The 18389-nt window shown below is 48.1% G+C and overlaps 1 protein-coding gene and 1 long non-coding RNA gene across 12 annotated transcripts in view; one reads left to right on the forward strand and one right to left on the reverse strand.

Annotated features, from left to right (window-relative positions):
* The window catches only part of LOC140427210 (uncharacterized), a 51823-nt gene extending 38003 nt beyond the window's left edge, over positions 1 to 13820 (forward strand). Inside the window, exon 2 of the long non-coding RNA XR_011948408.1 lies at positions 13497 to 13820. This is a non-coding gene — a long non-coding RNA (uncharacterized lncRNA). The remainder of the gene's footprint in view (positions 1 to 13496) is intronic.
* Positions 1 to 18389, reverse strand: part of LOC140427207 (protocadherin-1-like) — a 577095-nt gene that overhangs the window by 332575 nt on the left and 226131 nt on the right. The window lies entirely within an intron of this gene.

The raw sequence follows: 18389 nt of genomic DNA on the forward strand, positions 1-18389 counted from the left end.
AAATTTGTGGGTTCCAGGAGGCAGTAATATCATTGATGGGCCAGTCTCTGAGTGAGGAGATTGTGGGTTCAAATCCTACTCCAAAGAATTACAAAATACTGTTCTTCTACTCCATCCACACGTTTGCTGATGACACAGCCATAGTGGGTCGGGTCTCGAACAATGATGAGCCAGAATACAGGAGGGAGGTAGAGAACCTAGTGGAGTGGTGCAGTGACAACAATCTCTCCCTCAATGCCAGCAAAACTAAAGAGCTGGTCAATGATTTCAGGACAATACTTTTCACTGTACGTTGGTACACATGACAATAAAACCAATCCAATTATTGTACACACTCCTGTCTCCATCAACGGAGCCGAGGTGGAGATGGTTAGCAGTTTCAAATTCCGAGGGGTACACATCTCCAAAAATCTGTCCTGGTCCACCCATGTCGACGCTACCACCAAGAAAGCACAGCAGCGCCTATACTTCCTCAGGAAACTAAGGAAATTCGGCATGTCCACATTGACTCTTAGCAACTTTTACAGGTGTCCCATAGAAAGCATCCTATCGGGCTGCAACACAGCCTGGTATGGCAACTGCTCGGCCCAAGACCGCAAGAAACTTCAGAGAGTCATGAACACAGCCCAGTCCATCACACGAACCTGCCTCCCATCCATTGACCCATAGACCTCCCGCTGCCTGGGGAAAGCGAGCAGAATCATCAAAGACACCTCCCACCCGGCTTACTCACTCTTCCAACTTCTTCCATTGGGCAGGAGATACAGAAGTCTGAGAACACGCACGAACAGACTCACAAACAGCTTCTTCCCCACTGTCACCAGACGTCTAAACGACCCTCTTATAGACTGATGGACTTATGGACTGATCTGATCTCTTCACACATCTTCACCTGATGCCTGTGTCTCTGTATTTACATTGTGTATTTATGTTTGTCCTATTATGTATTTTCTTTTCATATATGGAATGACCTGTTTGAGCTGCATGCAGAACAATACTTTTCACTGTACGTCGGTACACATGACAATAAAACCAATCCAATCCAATCCTTGCAGTGTCGCATGGGGGGAATGCAGGGGTGAAGGACGAGTTGAAGTGGGAGACAGTCACTACAGGACTCGCCGAAACATGCAGAGAGAAGTTTTATCCTGTCAATTGTTGAGTGCCTTTATCTTGGGAATTAAAGAGTCAAACAAAGTCCCTGATACCAAAAGACTCAGAGAAAGTTACACCTGTAGCAACCTTATTAATGTAATTTTCTTTCTTAATTACTGTAAATATAAAGCATACAACAACAATAAAGCCATCTGCTCAAAGTCTTCATAAATCTTAGTCTTGGTAAATAAGATTAAGTGAATAAAAGTCAGTTTTCTTTGAAATCTGTTCAGGCAATGTCTGGATAACAAACCACCTCCCCAGTGTCCTGGTTGGGACGTGCATTGCCTGAAGTAATGTAGAGTAATTTGTATGCTCGAGACCAGACTCCAGAAGCAACTGCTCTTCTGAGAACTCCTTGCGACAGGAGACTGCCAGAAACACGGCAGAAACACTTCAGGGATGTCCTCTAAGCTTCACAGGAAGAGGTCAGACATCCCCACGGACTCATCTGACTGATCATTCTGGAAGTCATGACATTGGAGCGAATGCACAAACCTCCAAACACCCCATCGACCCACCCCATCAAGGCTATGGGCCAAGTGCTGGTAAATGGGATTAGGTCGGCAGGTTAGGTGTTTTTCACGTATCGGTGCAGACCCGGTGGGCCGAAGGGCCTCTTCTGCGCTGTGTGAGTTTGTGGTTCCACCCAGCCCTTCAAGCAGCATCTTCTCCGCACGTGGCAAACTCTGCGGACCACACATTGGACTGACCAGCCCAGTGAACAAGTCACCCTCCATCCTGATATGCGAAGCTTGCAAAATATATTTAAAGAATTTTAGAGTACCCAATTACTTTTTTCCAATTAAGGGTCAATTTAGCGTGGCCAACCCACCTACCCTGCACACCTTTGGGTTGTGGGGGTGAGATCCACTCAGACACGGGGAGAATGTGCAAACTCCACAAGGACAGTGACCTGGGGCCAGGATCGAACCCGGGTCCTCGGTGCCGTAGGCAGCAGTGCTAACCACTGCGCCACGTGCTGTCCCTTGCTGACCTACATTAACCCTGAGACTGGATGATCTTAAACCTGGGCAAAGCTAACTCGGCTCGAATTGTGCCAACCCCCAACCTGGGGTAGCAATGAGGAAAGTCAATAAGGGAGCCCTGGTTCCTGAACAAAAAGGAGTGGGACCCTGCTGGAAAGTGTCAGTGAACTGGAGAGAGCGCGCTCAGAACTGGTTGTCCTGTCACCCACACGCACACAGTTTGATTCTATTATTTGTTAAATGCAATTTATGATGCAGTTGCCAGGAGCAGGAAACCAAGCCAGCATTTCTTGCCTCAAGCCAAGGACACTTTATGTTTTTAATGAAAGAAAATAGACACAAATCATCGCGCTGGCACAGTGGTTAGCACTGCTGCCTCACGGAGCCCAGGGACCCAGGTTAGATTCCAGCCATGGGTGAATGTCCTGTGTGGAATTTGCAAGTTCTCCCCGTGTCTGTGTGGGTTATCTCCCACAGCCCAAAGATGTGCAGTTCAGGTGGATCAGCCATACTAAATTGCCCCTTAATGTTCAAAGGTATGTAGGTTAAATGGTGTTGCGGGGATAGGGCGGGGGGTGGGCCTCGGTAGGGTGCTCTTTCAGAGGGTCGGTGCAGACCTGTACTGAAGGAATTCTATGGTTCTGTCAAAAAAAAGGGAGCATCTCTTTGTTATGTTTAGCGACACTTCCTCACGCAGATGAAGTAGCATTCACAATGTTGAGACACTCCCGGAGGGCATGGGCTGCGAAGCTACTCCAACCTTCTCCTGGACTCAGTAGATGACGCTCTGAGGAAATGGGACTTCTTCGGTAAATCCAAACGGACTCCAAGATGTTTGCACATATTGGAGTCCGGCATCCAGCCATTGATCGAGGATGGATTTTTGCATTCAAGCCAGCTGCTGCTCTACAAATTACATTTGCAAATGAGCACATAAAACTGAACACCGCCTCTTAATTTTTTTTTAACGAGGCTCACGCTTCTCCTTGTCTCTATATGCGCAGTGCTCAGCATTTCATGGCAGCACTTGTATCGACCAATTAGTGCTGAATGGTTAACCAAGTGTCAGCTTCCAGAGGACATAAACTGTAAGCTTCAGCCCAACATGGTCCAGGCCCCATTCGGTGGGCAGCAGAGGCAGACACGCCCAGGGCAGACCGAGGTGCGATACCCGGCTCTGTACGGAGTTTCTTGCTGTGTTATTTTGTGCAGGAGAGTCAGCTGTGGGTAGCCACTCGTTGAACTTCCAACGAGGGAGTTGAGCACGTAATCCTGACCAATATTATTTGCCTATTAAACCAAGCCCTTGTCTGCCCTCCCAACTGGACATAAAAAGTGATTTGGACATTCTGAATTCTCCCTCTGTGTACCCGAACAGGTGCCGGAATGTGGCGACGAGGGGATTTTCGCAGTAACTTCATTACAGTGTGAATGTAAGCCTACTTGTGACAATAAAGATTATTATTATTAAGAAGACTTCTTCTTTGGATTTCCTGTCCAACACTTATCCCCAAGCACCAACAGGAAAATCACTCGGTCTATTCGTTGTTTCATTGCTGATTGCTTGTCACAAATTGGCTGCTACATTTCCAACATCACAACAGGGGAGTCATGGCGAACACTTATAAATTGTAGTTCAACTGCCCCTAGAGTATTGCATCCAGTTCTGTTCATCGCACTTCAGGAGAAGGATATGAGGATCTTTGAGAGGGCACTGGGACTATGGATCAAATTGGTTCCAGGAATGAGAGATTTTAGCGACATGGAGAAGCCTGGGTCAGTTCTCCTTGGAGCAAAGGATTTCATAAATTTCACAGAATTTACAGTGCAGAAAGAGGCCATTCGGCCCATCGAGTCTACACCGGCTCTTGGAAAGAGCACCCTACCCAAGGTCCACACCTCCACCCTATCCCCATAACCCAGTAACCCCACCCAACACTATGGGCAATTTTGGACACTATGGGCAATTTAGCATGGCCAATCCACCTAACCTGCACATCATTGGACTGTCGGAGGAAACCGGAGCACCCGGAGGAAACCCACGCAGACACGGGGAGGATGTGCAGACTCCGCACAGACAGTGACCCAGCGGGGAATCGAACCTGGGACCCTGGAGCTGTGAAGCAATTGTGCTAACCACTATGCTACCGTGCTGCCCAACAAGATTATGGCAGATTTAGATAGGTTAAACAAGGAAAAGCAAATCCTATTAGTTGATGGTACAGTGAGTAAGGAGGCCCAGATTTAAGGTTTCGGTCAAGAGATGAAGGGAAAATGTGAGGGGAAACTTCTTTTTAACCGTGGTGAGTGGTAATAACCTTGAACCTGCTGTCTACAGTGATGGTGGAAGCAGAGACAATGGGCAGGATTGTCCGTCCACGTCCGGCCGGCAACCAGAGAATCCCGCCCGAGGTCAATGGATTTCTCCGTTGTCCTCGTCTCGTCCGTGGCGTTCTTGGGGCGGGCAGGGCGGAAGAATCCAGCCCAATGAATGATTTCAAAAGGAAATCGGATGGGCACTTGAAGGAATTTATCTTGTGGGGCTAGAGCGATACAGCGGGGGGACGGGACTGGATTGCTCTACAAAGAGCTGGTCTCGACTCGATGGGCCGAGCAGCCTCCTTCTGTCCCCATCTTGACAATGGGGATGCAGTGGCAGAGTAGTATTGTCTCAGGGCTAGTAAACCAAAGACCAGAGTAACGCTCTGGGGACACAGGTTCAAATCCCACCTCTGCAGATGGTGAAATTTGAATGCAATAAAAATCTTGGGCGTCATTCTCCGCCGGCGGGAGTCTCCGTTTTGCCGGCGCCCGGGGGTTTCCCGACGGCGTGGGGCTGCCCCACAGTGGGAAACCCCATTGACCGGCCGGTGTTACGGAGACTCCCGCCGGCCGGTCGGGGCAGAAATGTGGCGGGGTGGGTAGGAGAATTTCGCTCCTGGAATTAAAAGCCTAATGGTGACCATGAAACCATTGTGGATTGTCGTAAAGACTCACTTGGTTCACGAATGACCTTTCGGGAAGGAAATCTGCCGTCCTTACCCAGTCTTGCCGACATGTGACTCCAGACCCACATCAATGTGGTTGACTCGTAATTGCCCCCTCAAGGGCAATGAGCATTGGGCAATAAATGCTGGCACAGCCTGCGATGCCCACATCCCATGAACGAATAAAAGAAGTCATAGAATCATAGGCCCCTGACAGTGCAGGAGGCCATTCGACCCATCAAGTCTGCACCAGCCTTTGGAAAGATAACCCCACTTTGACCCACGCCACCACCCTATCCCGCAACGCAGTAACCCCACCTAACCTTTTGGACACTTCCGGGCAATTTCGCACGGCCAATCCACCTAGCCTGCCCATCTTTGGACTGTGGGAGGAAACCGGAGCACCCGGAGGAAACCCACGCAGACTCCACACAGACGGTCACCTGAGGCCGGAATGGAACCCAGGTCCCTGGTGCTAACCACTGTGCCACCGTGCAATGATTGCACTTCAAAAGTAATTGATCCCTGGATTTCAGCTATCCTGGTAAATCCCAGAAGCAGCAATTGGATAATCATCCGATAGTCAGTTTTTAGCGACGCTGATTGAGGGATGAACATTGGCCAGGACACTGGGGAAAAATCTCCTGCCCTTCTTTCAAATAATGCCTTAGGATCTTTTACCTCCACCCGAGAGCATTGCCAGTGACCTTGGATTAATGTTGCTGTGTTGTCAAAACAATAACTATTCTGTGTGATAAACTTACTGCTGAGAATATCCCCAGACTAACTACCCAAGGCTGTTAAAATAAAATGAGAGATAAAGGGTGTGATCGAACCAAATTGCAACGGAGTCCCATGTCGAGCTCGCTTAGCCGAGTGTTTCCAGGTGCTGGCAACCCCAAGAAACACCATACTATCCAACGGGCCTATGTTGCAATCTGAGGCCTCAGCCGGAACACCCTCCCAAGGCCGCACTTAGTCCTGTTTCCTGTACTGAGGTGTTGCAATCACCAGAACCGCGCAGTGCAGGAGAAGAACAGCACGCCATTTTTAAGTGGTGCCCGGTCTCTCATGTCCCCCGGTGCGACCCCCTGCAGTTCCCCTGCCATCTGGCAGTACCACCTGGGCATGTTCGCATTGCCAGACTGGCACCAAAGTGGCATCAGCACAAAGAACAAAGAAAAGTACAGCACAGGAACAGGTCCTTCGGCCCTCCAACTGAGAGCATTGCTGACCGACTAAACTACAATCTTCTACACTTCCTGGGTCCGTATCCTTCTATTCCCATCCTATTCATGTATTTGTCAAGATGCCCCTTAAATGTCACTATCGTCGCTGCTTCCACCACCTCCTCCGGCAGCGAGTTCCAGGCACCCACTACCCTCTGTGTAAAAAACTTACCTCGTACATCTACTCTAAACCTTGCCCTTTGCACCTTAAACCTATGCCCCCTCATAATTAACCCCTCTACCCTGGTGAAAAGCCTCTGACTATCCACTCTGTCTATGCCCCTCAGAATTTTGTAGACCTCTATCAGGTCACCCCTCAACCTCCTTCGTTCCAGTGAGAACAAACCAAGTTTATTCAACCTCTCCTCATAGCTAATGCCCTCCATACCAGGCAACATCCTGGTAAATCTCTTCTGAACCCTCTCTAAAGCCTCCACATCCTTCTGGTAGTGTGGCGATGAGAATTGAACACTATACTCCAAGTGTGGCCAAACTAAGGTTTTATGCAGCTGCAACATGACTTGCCAATTTTTATACTCAATGCCCCGGCCAATGAAGGCAAGCATGCCGTATGCCTTCTTGACTACCTTCTCCACCTGTGTTGCCCCTTTCAGTGACCTGTGGACCTGTACACCTAGATCTCTCTGACTGTCAATACTCTTGAAGGTTCGACCATTCACTGTATAAAGCATGTACCCAGAGGACAACCACATGGAGGCCTCCGATCCCCCCAAGTGCCATTCCGTCTGGCCCCTGTTTGTGGGGACCAGCACATAACGGTGCTCCCCTGCGGTCTCCAAGGCGACCTGAGACTCGCTGTCTCAAGCTAACATGCAGATTTTCCAAATACTGATCCTGCCCACAAGGGGCGAAATTCAGATCACAACCTCTTGCGAGTTCCCGTTCGATCTCACGAGCTGGGGAGGTCCCGGAAGAGGGATGCCCCGGCATCTACCGGCTGTGCTGCGCCACCATTCAGGCGCAATGCGGCTGGTACATTGTGCCCAAAACCTTAACAGAAGTTTAGGTCATGGGATGGTAAATCTTCATTGCCTCGACTGAGACTGAAGTAGCCACTAATATGATTTTACCAACAACCTGTCAATTAAAAAGCAAATGTGCAATGTACGTAATATTCCACAACATTCCCTATGGTGTAGAGTGCTCTACAAGAGTGCACTTTGTATAGAATGGGGTAGGTGCAGCCTCCAAAATCCATTCCCCAATCAAGTATGTGACATTGATAATGCTGTTGATCATTGAGCTGATTTTGGAAGCGGCTGTGTTGAGGTTGATGTGTGTGGGCGCTGGAGGAAGAAGGTCGGAGCAAGATAACCCCAAGTAGTAAAAGGGACCACTTTCTTATCTTTCCGCAGTGGGTCATTGGTAGGAAAAGTCATGCATTATATCGTCATTCTTTTAATAACCATCAAACGTCTCAAAGCGCGTTACAGCGAATGAAGTATTTTTTGAAGTTTAGTCATTGTTGCAGGAAATGCGACAATCGATTAGCGAACAGCAACCCCCGCGACCTGCAATGTGACCAGATAACGGCCGGTATTCTCCATTGCGAGTCCGCTATGCTACCGCTGCTAGTGAGGATGGAGAATTTGGCCAGAGGCAGGATTCTCGTCTCCCGCTGCCTGTTAATGGGTTTTTCCATTTAATCCACCCCATGCAGCCGGGAAACCGGTGCCAGAGAATCCTGTCACCAGTGATTGGCTGGAGAACTCCAGCAAAGATGCTTTTGTGATGTTGATTAAGGAATAAATATTCACCAGGACACTGGGGATAAGGAGGCTTGAGGAATGTGCCTGACAGCCTCGCTGTTCCATGATCTATCAATGAGTTGATGTGAATGATGTTGCTGCGGTTGATCCTGTGTGCTGAGTAAGGGGCTGGGGCTGGGGGTGAGGTGGGGGGAGGGGGGGGGAGAAAACAGCCAGCATTCTCTGCTCCAAATCTTTGTTTTGCATGGGCATCAGATAAAGGCAAAGATCAGGCTGAGCTGTGATGTCCCAAACCCCTTCCCCTCTCCTCCCAAAGCCAATCTTCAGTCTAGCCTGAAACACACGCAATGTCTGCCAAAATGAGCCCCTCGCTGCAATTGTAACACCTCCTTTACAGAACTGCATCATGTACACAGTGGGGCTGTAAACGAAGCAATGAACAAGTCTGAAGATGTATCTTCACTGGCAGCGAACAAGCAACAACAAAAACTATTATGTCTACATGTTAAAACCAGCCCTTGTCCCTGGAGAAATTTCAGGACTTGAGGCAAAAATACTCCCCTCATGTTCATGCCTAAAATACTTCACAAAGGTGTTGAATTTCTGTCAACTCTAAAGCACAGTGGAAGAATTGAATGAAGATATATTTATTTATTTATATAAAAACAACCTAAGGCGCACCTTTAACTCACTTTCTTTCTGGAATACCGTGTCATCAAGGAAAACTATTGAATTTCCATTTCAATTGATTTTCAGCAGGATTAAGTACTGACTTGTAAACCTAAGTGACACAATGGGATACTTAAATCACGCATATTTAAAGACAAATGGGGAAACCCCCTTCATTTGTTATTGTGTGTGTAGACACTGATAATCCAAATGTGCCAATATTTAGAAAACTGCGTGCAGTCTTGGGAAACTGAGATGCTTTAACAAACAGCTTTTTCTTCCCACTCATTTATATAAACTCCATCAATGGGAAAAAGCAACAGTGGATTAAATGACTTGAGAGTGGATTTCAACCCGTCTTTCGCAGCCTTTGCTGAAGCTATGTTGGCTCGTGGTTTCAAATCGATAGGTGCTTGCGAATGTAAATTCTGTGCCCGTGCTGTGTGTACAGCACAAAGAGGCCATTCCACCATCTTCAACTGGTCAGCTCTTCGAAAGAGTGAAGATTGCAGAACTATCCTGACCTGCGGCTGTTTCTGCTGGGGCCCCGTCCTGACTCCATTTGTACTAATGGGATGAAAATAGAATGTCGGCAACATCAGCGAGGCAGGAATACCCACAATGGAGTGTGAAATAAATGCAGTTTTGTAGGCACTATTGTTGGAGGTACATTTGCTACTTCTAAAAGCAGTAAAAACAACAAAAGACCTTGATTTTACACAGCACTCGTCATGTTCCCAGGATGTTCCAACATGTTTTACAGCTAATGAATTCATTTTGAACTGGATTTGTGAGTGTTTTGTGGACAAACACAACTCTACAAAATCACAGAAAGAGTAAATGCATAAATGACCAATCTGCCTGAATGATGCTTGTTGAAGAGTAAACCTCAGCCAGGGAGATCAGAAGGGCTCAATACTCTTTATCAAATAACAAATACTGCCATGGTATTTATTAGGCCCACCTGAACAAGCAGACAGGACCTTTGTTTAATGTCTCATGTAAAAAGTGGTGGTGTCCCCAAGTGCTGTACTGGAGAGTCAGCCAACAATATTTCCTCAATTAAACCCAATAAGATCTTCAGGAACAATAGCTCATTTTTTTAATGAGACATATCCAATCTCAATAGTTCAACAATTTCAGGTCTTAATCATTTTTTCAGACAGCAACTTCTGGTGGTGATTCTGGCGTTGACATTTACACCTCCTCTGGACTCATCTTTTGTTTCTTTACTTGTATTATCACCAACTCATTTAATCACTGGCTAGGCCAGCATTTACTGCCCATTCCCAATTGCCCTTACGGGGATGGTGGTGAGCTGCCTTCTTGAACCGCTGCAGTCCAAGTGGTGTAGGTACACCCACAGTGCTGTTAGAGAGGGAGTTTAAGATTTTGACCCAACGACAGTGAACGAAGGGTGATATACTTTCAAGTCCGGATGGTGAGTGACTTGGAGGGGAACCTCCAGGTGGTGGCTTTAATAAGGACGGGGAAGTCCAAACCGAGTAAAAGTAAAAACAATGTTTTATCGACAAACAGTACATAATATAAGAATAATCTTTATTGTCACAAGTAGGCTTACACTGCAATGAAGTTACTGTGAAAAGCCCCTAGTTGCCACATTCCGGCGCCTGTTCGGGTACACAGAGGGAGAATTCAGAATTTCCAATTCACCTAACAGCTCGTCTTTCTGGATTTGTGGGAGGAAACCGGAGCACCCGGAGGAAACCCCACAGACACGGGGAAAACGTGCAGACTCCGCACAGACAGTGACCCAAGCCGGGAGTCGAACCTGGGACCCTGAAGCCACAGTGCTAACCACTGTGCTACCGTGCTGCCCTATTCCTCCCTGATAGGTGCCTTACTGGCTGACCTTATGTACATTGGGTAATTGAGGTACCCCAGCCCCAGTGGGGGAGCGCGTACCCTGCAAGGAGCACGAGGAAGACAAGCATCCCCTCCCCACAGGCGGGATATTACAGTGGTGTGTCCACAGATCTCTGAAGGTTGCCACTCAAGTGGATAGAGCCGTGAAGGAGGCCTATAGTGCGTTCGCGTTCATTAACAAGGGGATTGAGTTTAAGAGCCGCGGGGTTATGCTGAGACCACATTTGGAGCATTTCATGATATACACCAGTATACCATGGTGCAGATACACACACACTGATGGGCACACAGTGGGACCAATCAACACGCACAACACCTTCCCATGTAAATAGCTTAGTTCTCATGTACGTAGTCCTGTAAATATGTCTTCGCACCCCACACGTAGTTAGGAACATTCTCACCATACATTATTTATTGCCACACACATACATTCTTTTACAAAAGGGGGGATGTCATGGGGTCATGATATACACCAGTATATCATGGTGCAGATCCACACACACTGATGGGCACACAGCGGGACCAATCAACACACACAACACCGCAGCCAATCACCAGTGAGAGCACACTCACTATAAAGACAGGGGGCATCAGAGTTCCCGCTCATTCCGGATGCAGCCTCTTACAAGGACAGAGCTTACAGCACAGATCCTCACCATGTGCTGAGTGCATAGACTGGTTCGGACAGGCATAGGTCTTTAGTTTAATCTAACATCGTGTTAACCCACAGTGAAAGTATGTTCAACAGTTTCTAACTTAATAAAATAGCGTTGCACTATTTTAAGTGTTGGTGACCTGTATGTGTTCCACGGATCCAGAGCACCCAACACATCAGAGTATTGTGTGCAGTTCTGGTCACCTCACTATGGGAAGGATGTGGAAGCATTGGAAAGGGTGCAAAGGAAATTTACCAGGATGCTGTCTGGATTGCAGGATAGGTCTTATGAGGAAAGGTTGAGGGAGCTAGGGCTTTTCTCTTTGGAGCAGAGGAGGATGAGAGGCGACTTAATAGAGGTTTATAAGATAATGAGGGGGATAGATAGAGTGGACGTTCAGAGACTATTTCCTCGGGTGGATGTAGCTGTTACAAGGGGGCATAACTATAAGATTCAGGGTGGGAGATATAGGAGGGATGTCCGAGGTAGGTTCTTTACTCAGAGAGTGGTTAGGGTGTGGAATGGACTGCCTGCTGTGATAGTGGAGTTGGACACTTTAGGAACTTTCAAGCGGTTATTGGATAGGCACATGGAGCACGCCAGAATGACAGGGAGTGGGATAGCTCGATCTTGGTTTCGGACAATGCTCGGCACAACATCGAGGGCCGAAGGGCCTGTTCTGTGCTGCACTGTTCTATATGTCTGCCATTCGCTGGCTGTTGGTTTGGAAGGTGCTGTCTCAGGAGTTTTGGTGGTTGTTGCACTCGGAAGAGGAATGTTGGTGGATGAGGTGTCACTCAAGCAGATTTTTATTGAATTCATATTTTCCCAGCTGTCTTGGGGGGGATTTTGACCCAGGGCTACTGGATTACTTGGCCAGTGACAATACCGCTATGCCATTCCCTGAGCTGGACCCATCCAGGCAAGGGGAGAGTATTCCGTCACGCTCCCGGCTTGTGCCTTGCAGATTGTGGACAGGCTTTGGGGAGTCAGGAGGTGAGTTACGCGCCGCAGGATTCCCAGAATTCCCAGCCTCTGACCTGCTCTCGTAACCACAGTGTTTATGTGGTTCGTCCAGTTCAGGTTCTGCTCAATGATAACCCCCAGAAACTAATGTTTGTCGTTTGTCATCAAATGCCTTTCGCCTGCAGAAAACCTTCCCATTCGTTTTCAAAAGAGATGTTCATCTGGACCCCACCGTCCTGCTCAGGCAAATGAGAAAGACCCTATGACAATATCGTGAGGAGAAGCAGAGGCGCTCTTAGCATAGAACATACAGTCCAGAAGGAGGCCATTTGGCCCATCGAGTCTGCACGACCCACTTAAGCCCTCACTTTCACCCTGTCCCCGTAACCCATTAAGCCCTCCTAACCTTTTTGGTCACTAAGGGGCAATTTATCATGGTCAATCCACATAACCTGCACGTCTTTGGACTGTGGGAGGAAACCGGAGCACCCGGAGGAAACCCACGCAGACACAGGGAGAACGTGCAGACTCCGCACAGACAGTGACCCAGCGGGGAATCGAACCTGGGACCCTGGCGCTGTGAAGCCACAGTGCTATCCACTTGTGCTACCGTGCTGCCCTACTTCTTGCGAAGACTTATCCGTCAGGCACCATCACAAAAACAGGTGCTCGGGCCATTATCACACCGTTTGTGGTAAGACCTTCCTGTGATCAAATTAGCTGCCGCATTTCCTACTTTACAACACTTTTTAAAAAAATTTAGAGTACCCAATTCATTTTTTCCAATTAAGGGGCAATTTAGTGTGGCCAATCCACCTACCCTGCACATCTTTTGGGTTGTGGGGGCGAAACCCACGCAAACACGGGGAGAATGTGTAAACGCTACACGGACAGTGACTCAGAGCCGGGATCGAACCTGGGACCTCGGCGCCGTGAGGCAGCAGTGCTAACCCACTGCGCCATCGTGCTGCCCACCTACTTTACAACACTGACTGCATTTCAAAAGCATTCCATTGGCTGGAAAGCACATTGACATGTCCAGTGGCTGTGTAAAGCACTATATTAATGCAAGCCCAACCCCCACCCCCATTAACCCTGTTTTGTGTGCCACCCACTCGAAAGCATCTCCGGCTGTGGCACGTAATCCAGCCGGTTAATCCAGTTTCCCTCTCTGCACAGATGGTGCCAAACCTGTTGAGTATTTTAATCACTTTTCCTTTCATTTCAGATCTCCACAAGAATTGTGAGTTTCTTATTCAAGAGGTGCGCATGGAAGGGGATTATTGCATTTATGTAGCAACTTTCATGACCTCAGGTTGCTCCAAGACACTTCGCAGCCAATGAACCACAAAAAGAAACGGACATGCCGAAGGCTTCAGGCCCTTGGTATTAAACCACCATTAGGTCAGGTCTGGTGACGAGCCAATCCAAGATGCAGCTGATTAAAATGGAGGTACAAGATGAGGATGCAAGCCATCAATTAAACGGAGTGGATGGTCCTGGCTGCTGTGTTGTGGCAGAGTTCAGGCCAGCCAATCACAGGAAGTAACAATTGTTCATTGTGTCTGATTTACCTTCCTTCCAACGACCAGACAGGAAACAAAAGCCTGAATTAAATAAACAGTCGATGGTCCCAACTCACACAAAGCAGGTGGAAAACACATCATTGCTGCATGACTTCATGTAGTATTTCCAATGTAAGCGCTCACACAGGGATAGCTGAAGGCAGTGTTTGAAGTAAATAACACCACGATATGGAAACGTGCAACAGCTACACACCATGCAGCCTCTGGGTATAGGAGGAGATGGGGCAAAGGGGTTAAGGGTAATGGTTGAATTAAAATGTGGGAAGTGCACAGGAACAAGGAGCACTTTGATTTTTGCTTTGAAAAGTCAAAACTGAATGTTTTACCACACTAATTTTATTTTATTTTCCAATTAAGGGATGATTTAGCGTGGCCAATCCACCTACCCTGCACATCCTTGGGTTGTGTGGCAGAGACACCATCTTTTGCCCCTATGCCATCCATGCCAACTGACCAAGTATCCTTGGACATATCCTGGACAGCTGAACAGTTCCTTGACAGCTGGACAATTCCAATAGCTGGGATTTTCCTATCTTTTTTTTACAAATTTAGAATACCCAATTATTTTTTTTCTCCAATTAGGGGGCAATTTAGCGTGGCCAATCCTCCTACCCTGCACATCTTTGGCGTGTGGGGCTGAAACCCACAGAGACACGGGGAGAATGTGAAAACTCCACACGGACAGTGACCCAGGGCCGGAATCAAACATGGGACCCTGGAACTGTGAGGCGGCAGTGCTAACCATTGTGCCACCGTGCCACACAAAGGGTTAGTTATCACTTCCAATGCCTCACAGCACTGAGGTCCCAGGTTCGAATCCAGACCCTGGGTCACTGTCCGTGCGGGGTTTGCACATTCTCCCCGTGTCTGCGTGGGTTTCACACCCACAACCCAAAGATGTGCAGGGTAGGTGGATTGGCCACGCTAAATTGCCCCTTAATTGGAAAAAAATAATTGGGTACTCTAAATTTTTTTTTAAATAATCTCTTCCAAAGGGTGACTAACTTCTCTAAAAGGTGTCTTGGGACACTGTCCACAGAATCTGCTGAATTCAGACCTCCTCTTACCCAGTCTTCTCAATCTGCTGAGTTTAGACCTCACGCAGATAGGGTTTAAAAATCGGAACTCAGTGGAAACAGCAGGTGGCAGCTGGGGATTAAATGTACATCTGTCACGGTGACGAGTACATGCAAGAACCACAGCCTGACCCGAGGGGAAATGTGTGTGCATGAGTCTGTGTGTGTGTTGTGTGTGTTTGAGTGTTTGAGTGTGTGTGTAGGTGTGAGTTTGTGTGGGTATGTGTGAGTTTGTGTGTGAGTTTGTGTGGGTGTTTGTGTGGGGGGTGAGTGTTTGTGAGTTTGTGTGTGTGTGAGTTTGTGTGGGTGTGTGTGAGTTTGTGTGGGTGGGTGTAAGTTTGTGTGGGTGTGTGGGTGTTTGTGTGGGTGTGAGTTTGTGTGTGTGAGTTTGTGTGTGTGTGAGTTTGTGTGTGTGTGAGTTTGTGTGGGTGTGTGTGAGTTTGTGAATGTGTGTGCGCATGTGAGTTTTTGTGGGTGTGAGTTTGTGGTTGTGAGTTGGTGTGGGTATGAGCTTGTGGGTGTAGGTGTGAGTTTATGCGGGTGTAGGTTTGCGTTTGTGTGGGTGTTTGTGTGTGTGTGTGTGTGAGTTTGTGTGTGTGACTTGTGTGTGTGAGTTTGTGTGGGTGTGGGTGAGTTTGTGAATGTGTGTGCGCATGTGAGGTTTTGTGGGTGTGAGTTTGTGGTTGTGAGTTTGTGTGGGTGTGAGTTTGTGTGGGTGTGTGTGAGTTTGTGTGGGTGTGTGTGACTTTTTGTGTGTGTGAGTTTGTGTGGGTGTGTGTGAGTTTGTGTGGGTGTGGGTGAGTTTGTGTGTGTTTGTGTGGGTTGTGTGTGTTTGTGTTGGTGGGTGTGAGTTTGTGTGTGAGTTGGTGTGGGTGGGTGTGAGTTTGTGTGGGTGTGAGTTTGTGTGGGTGTAGGTGTGAGTTTGTGTGGGTGTGTGTGTTTGTGTGGCTGTGTGTGAGTTTGTGTGGGTGTGAGTTTGTGTGGGTGTAGGTGTGAGTTTGTGTGGGTGGGTGTGAGTTTGTGTGGCTGTGTGTGTGTTTGTGTGGGTGTGTGTGAGTTTGTGAATGTGTGTGCGCATGTGAGTTTTTGTGGGTGTGAGTTTGTGGGTTGGTGTGGGTATGAGCTTGTGGGTGTAGGTGTGCATTTGTGTGTGTGTGTGTGTGTTTGTGTGGGCGTGTGTGAGTATGTGTGTGTGTGTGAGTTTTTGTGTGTGTGAGTTTGTGTGTGTGTTTGTGTGGGTGTGTGTGAGTTTGTGTGAGTGTAGGTGTGAGTTTGTGCGGGTGTCGGTTTGCGTTTGTGTGGGTGTCTGTGAGTTTGTGTGTGTGAGTTTGTGTGTGTTTGTGTGGGGGGGGTGAGTTTGTGTGTGTGGGTTTGTGTGAGTTTGTGTGAGTTTGTGTGGGGGGGTGAGTTTGTGTGTGTGTGTTTATGTGAGTTTGTGTGAGTTTGTGTGGGTGTGTGTGGGCTTGTGTGAGTTTGTGTGGGTGTGTGTGAGTTTATGTGAGTTTGTGTGAGCTTGTGTGGGTGTGTGTGAGTTTGTGTGGGTGTGTGTGGGTTTGTGTGAGTTTGTGTGGGTTTGTGTGAGCTTGTGTGGGTGTGTGTGAGTATGTGTGTGTGTGTGTGAGTTTTTGTGTGTGTGAGTTTGTGTGTGTTTGTGTGGGTGTGTGTGAGTTTGTGCGGGTGTCGGTTTGCGCTTGTGTGGGTGTGTGTGTTTGTGTGTGTGTGAGTTTGTGTGCGTGTGACTTTTTGTGTGTGTGAGTTTGTGTGGGTGTGTGTGAGTTTGTGTGGGTGTCTGTGAGTTTGTGTGTGTGGCTGTGTGAGTTTGTTTGTGTGGGGGGGTGAGTTTGTGTGTGTGTGTTTATGTGAGCTTGTGTGGGTGTGTGTGAGTTTGTGTGGGTGTGTGTGAGTGTGTGTGGGTGTGTGTGAGTTTGTGTGAGTTTGTGTGGGTGTGTGTGAGTTTGTGTGCGTTTGTGTGGGTGTGTGTGAGTGTGTGTGGGTGTGTGTGAGTTTGTGTGGGTTTGTGTGAGCTTGTGTGGGTGTGTGTGAGTTTGTGTGAGCTTGTGTGGGTGTGTGTGAGTTTGTGTGTGTTTGTGTGGGTGTGGGTGAGTTTGTGTGGGTGTCGGTTTGCGTTTGTGTGGGTGAGTTTGTGCGGGTGTGTGTGAGTTTGTGTGGGTGTGTGTGAGCTTGTGTGAGCTTGTGTGGGTGTGTGTGAGTTTATGTGGGTGTGTGTGAGTTTGTGTGAGTTTGTGTGGGTGTGTGTGAGTTTTTGTGTGTGTGAGTTTGTGTGTGTTTGTGTGGGTGAGTTTGTGCGGGTGTCGGTTTGCGTTTGTGTGGGTGAGTTTGTGCGGGTGTGTGTGAGTTTGTGTGGGTGTGGGTGAGTTTGTGTGGGTGTGTGTGAGCTTGTGTGGGTGTGTGTGAGTTTGTGTGAGCTTGTGTGGGTGTGTGTGAGTTTGGGTGGGTGTGTGTGAGTTTGTGTGGGTGTGTGTGAGTTTGTGTGGGTTTGTGTGAGTTTGTGTGGGTTTGTGTGAGTTTGTGTGGGTGTGTGTGAGTTTGTGTGGGTTTGTGTGAGTTTGTGTGGGTTTGTGTGAGTTTGTGTGGGTTTGTGTGGGTTTGTGTGAGTTTGTGTGAGCTTGTGTGGGTGTGTGTGAGTTTGTGTGAGCTTGTGTGGGTGTGTGTGAGTTTGTGTGGGTGTGTGTGAGTGTGTGTGAGTTTGTGTGGGTGTGTGTGAGTTTGTGTGGGTTTGTGTGAGCTTGTGTGGGTGTGTGTGAGTTTGTGTGGGTTTGTGTGAGTTTGTGTGGGTTTGTGTGAGTTTGTGTGAGTTTGTGTGGGTGTGTGTGAGTGTGTGAGTTTGTGTGGGTTTGTGTGAGTTTGTGTGGGTTTGTGTGAGCTTGTGTGGGTGTGTGTGAGTTTGTGTGGGTTTGTGTGAGTTTGTGTGGGTTTGTGTGAGTTTGTGTGAGTTTGTGTGGGTGTGTGTGAGTGTGTGAGTTTGTGTGGGTTTGTGTGGGTTTGTGTGAGTTTGTGTGAGCTTGTGTGGGTGTGTGTGAGTTTGTGTGAGCTTGTGTGGGTGTGTGTGAGTTTGTGTGGGTGTGTGTGAGTGTGTGTGAGTTTGTGTGGGTGTGTGTGAGTTTGTGTGGGTTTGTGTGAGCTTGTGTGGGTGTGTGTGAGTTTGTGTGGGTTTGTGTGAGTTTGTGTGGGTTTGTGTGAGTTTGTGTGAGTTTGTGTGGGTGTGTGTGAGTGTGTGAGTTTGTGTGGGTTTGTGTGAGTTTGTGTGAGCTTGTGTGGGTGTGTGTGAGTTTGTGTGAGCTTGTGTGGGTGTGTGTGAGTTTGTGTGGGTGTGTGTGGGTTTGTGTGAGCTTGTGTGGGTGTGTGTGAGTTTGTGTGGGTGTGTGTGAGTGTGTGTGGGTGTGTGTGAGTTTGTGTGAGTTTGTGTGGGTGTGTGTGAGTTTGTGTGCGTTTGTGTGG

The sequence above is a fragment of the Scyliorhinus torazame genome, chromosome 7 (assembly GCF_047496885.1).
Source record: "Scyliorhinus torazame isolate Kashiwa2021f chromosome 7, sScyTor2.1, whole genome shotgun sequence".
Lineage (NCBI taxonomy): Eukaryota > Metazoa > Chordata > Chondrichthyes > Carcharhiniformes > Scyliorhinidae > Scyliorhinus > Scyliorhinus torazame.